Raw genomic sequence first — 3,533 nt, 5'->3', positions numbered from 1 at the left:
TCAATCTTTATTTGTCTATAGAAGAAGTGCCACTTACATTACAGTTTTGATCTATGTCGACGATGTCATCATTATTGGGAACAATAATGATGGAATTCGAAGGGTTAAACCTCATTTGGATCATGTTTTAGCGTCAAGGACTTAGGGCATCTCAAGTACTTTTTGGGTATCAAAGTAGTTGGTACTGATGATGGCATTGTTCTTAGTTAGCAAAAATATACACTCGACATCCTCAAAGACAGCGGTCTTCAAGGATGTCGCCCTAGCGAGTTTCCTATGGACCAAAATCTACAACTCGATTAAGCTAAAGATTCTCCTCCAACAGATGTGTCTCAATTATGAAGACTGATTGGAAGGTTATTGTATTTGCAAGTTACAAGACCTGACATTGCCTTTGCGGTGAATATCCTTAGTCATTTTGTTGCTAACCAACGTCAAACATACATGGAAGCAATTGTTCGTGTCTTACAATATCTAAAAACCACTCCAAGGCAGTCATTTTTCTTCCGGCAAAGGGGGATCTCAACTTGGTTTCCTTTTGTGATGCCGATTAGTTAGGCTGCAATTTCATAAGACAGTCTCGTACATGATATGCTATTCTTTCCGTGCCGGGGGGGGGGGGGGGGGGATCCCATATCCTGGCGACCTAAGAAACAGACAATCGTTTCACAATCATCAGCTGAAGCAGAATATAGGTCCATGACAACTACTATGAGCAAGATCCTTTGGTTGCATTGGCTTTTAGAAGACCTTGATGCACCATAGATTAGTCCTACACCTTTTCATTATGATAACCAAGTTGCAAGGCATATTGCAAACAATCCAGTTTTTCACGAGCGTACTAAGCATGTTGATTTGGATTGCTACTTCGTGTCACTACTAGAAAACTAGTGCAATAGCTACAACACAATTCGTAGCTATTCCATAGCTATAACTGGATAGCTACAGAATTGCTACGGAAAAATGTATGTAGCATAATGGCCCATGGCTAAATTATAGCTACGGATTAGCTATGGAATCGCTACGGAATAGCTACAGGATTTTCCGTAGCTACCATAGCTACAGAATTAGATAGCTGTGGATTTCCTACAGAATAGCTACGAAATATAATAGCTACAGAACTAAATAGCTATGGAATAGCTACGGATCCAAATAGCTACGGAAGTGGATAGCTACACAAATCAGTAGCTATTCCGTAGCTAACTTCGTTTTATTTAATAATAAAAATTTAAAATTTTAAAAACATCCAATTTTTTGTCAAATACCATATTCAATTCACATTTGTCTCAAATACCATATAAAATACACCAAAAAAACATCCCATTAAATTTGTTCCAAATACCATACAAACTAAGCACTAACAAAACAAACAAACAATATCAATTACAAATTCAATTGTTCCAAAATACTTATCAATTTTCATCGGGTGGATTATTAGGGGGACCACAAGGTTGATTTTTTCCAAACATATTCATCATCCACATAACCATTTCCAACTGTTTTTATTTCATGGTAGAAACTTGCACACGCAACCTATCAACCTAAAAAATGATAACACAATTCAATACTTAAACAATAATAGGAATGTACTTTAGTTTATTATAACAATGTATTTTAGTTTATAACTAGTGGGTGAACTCGTGGTAAACCACGAGTCAGTTTTATAATTGGTTTTAAGTTTTTTTTTTCATGTTAACGAAAAATAAAAGTGTCTTATTTCATTACGAATATTCATTTCATGAAAAGATCGTTACATAAGAAAGATCATTACATAACAGTTAAAAGGAAAACATGAGTTGAGTTGACTCCCACTGGAAAATTTCAGAAAAAAAAAACATAATCTTGTTAATATTCAAAATCCTAGAGAAAACAAAGCATGAAACATAGAAACAGTAAATTAGCAATTAGGAAACATCAAACCAATACAATTGGTCATGTTGATTGTCAACGCCAATTGCTCAGATTTTGTCATTTTGACATCAATTTGTTTTGAAATTTGTTAGACCTAAAATGTTACATATTTGTACATGTTCACAGAAAAAATAATTAAAAATATTTAAACAACTTATAAGATTTAGACAACAACATCTTAACAATAACAATTTAATAGAACAATGCACTTTGACAGCAAGAATTTAACACAACGTTGACAGATTTTGACAGCAATGATACAATTGGTATTTTAATTGCATTTTCTTAGCTAAAGGTAGGTTAGAAAATCAATTTTTTTATAAAAGCCATAACCAAAAGAAGAAATTCACAATAAACTCATATTTCCAACTATAAAACAGATTAGTAAACTCAAGTTCTTAGCATTTACCTACGAAATACAACTGTAAAACATGGTAAACTCGAATCTTTAAGTCTTCCTCAAAATCCTCAAATCTATCAACCTTTTGCATAAACAAATCAACTATTATAAAACAGGGTTACATTCAAATCAAATACTAAAACAGAAAACGGAAGCCGATTATAACTTAAGGCTATTATAAATCTCAGTAATGCAAACCTTGTAATTTAGTTTATAGAGAATACAATGTTAGTAATTTGCATAATATAGAGAATGAAAAGTCGTTAGCTACTGTAGTCTGAAAAAGTCCCTCCAAATCTTTATCTTCTTCTGCCAAAAAAAATAAATTTTAATCAGCTTGCAGCATTATTACAAGTAATACCAAAAAGTAGTTTGCCATGATTCTTATGGAACTGAATTCCAAAACACACGATTGAATTGAAATCTTTCAAACGCATCAGAATATAAAAACCAAACAGACCCTCATCCAAAAGATTTACCATTTTCATATTGGAGAGGTTGATGGTGGAGTCAGTGATGGGCGATGACGGTTAGTGGCAAGCTCACCTGTAATATGTTATCTTCCATATAGAGCAACAAAAGTATGTTATTTAATAGACCCACTTTGAAAACTGTCAAAGAAATTAACAAAAGTAAAATAGACGATTACTCTTTGGAGCAATATGTCGGGCAGTTGGTGATGATGGTGATGATGATGGTGGTGTGATGGTGATCGTGACGATGATGATGGTGATGGTAATGGTGGTGATGGTGATGGTGATGGTGGTGGTGGTGATGGTGATGGTGATGGTGATGGTGATGGTGATGGTGGTGATGATGATGGCGATGGTGGTGGTGATGGTGATGGTGATGGTGATGATGATGGTGGTGGTGGTAGTGGTGATGGTGATGGTGATGGTGATGGTGATGGTGATGGTAATGATGAGGTGATGATGATGATGGTGTGATGATCGGGTGGTTATGGTGGTGATCGTGATGGTGGTGATGATGATGGTCGCATGATAGTGATGGTGGTGATGGTGGCGATGATGATGGTGATGGTGATGGTGGTGATGGTGATGGTGATGGTGGTCGTGGTGGTGGTTATGGTGATCGTGATCGTGATAGTGATGGTGATGATAATGTTCATGGTGGTGTGATAATGGTGGTGGTGATGGTGATGGTAGTGATGGTGATTATGGTGATGATGATGGTAGTGTGATGGTGATGGTGGTGATGATGA

This window comes from Lactuca serriola, chromosome 2 (genome assembly GCF_051521515.1).
Source record: "Lactuca serriola cultivar US96UC23 chromosome 2, Lser_US96UC23_V15, whole genome shotgun sequence".
Taxonomy (NCBI): Eukaryota; Viridiplantae; Streptophyta; class Magnoliopsida; order Asterales; family Asteraceae; genus Lactuca; species Lactuca serriola.
The sequence above is the reverse complement of the archived record's forward strand: the minus strand, read 5'-3'. Positions refer to the sequence as shown.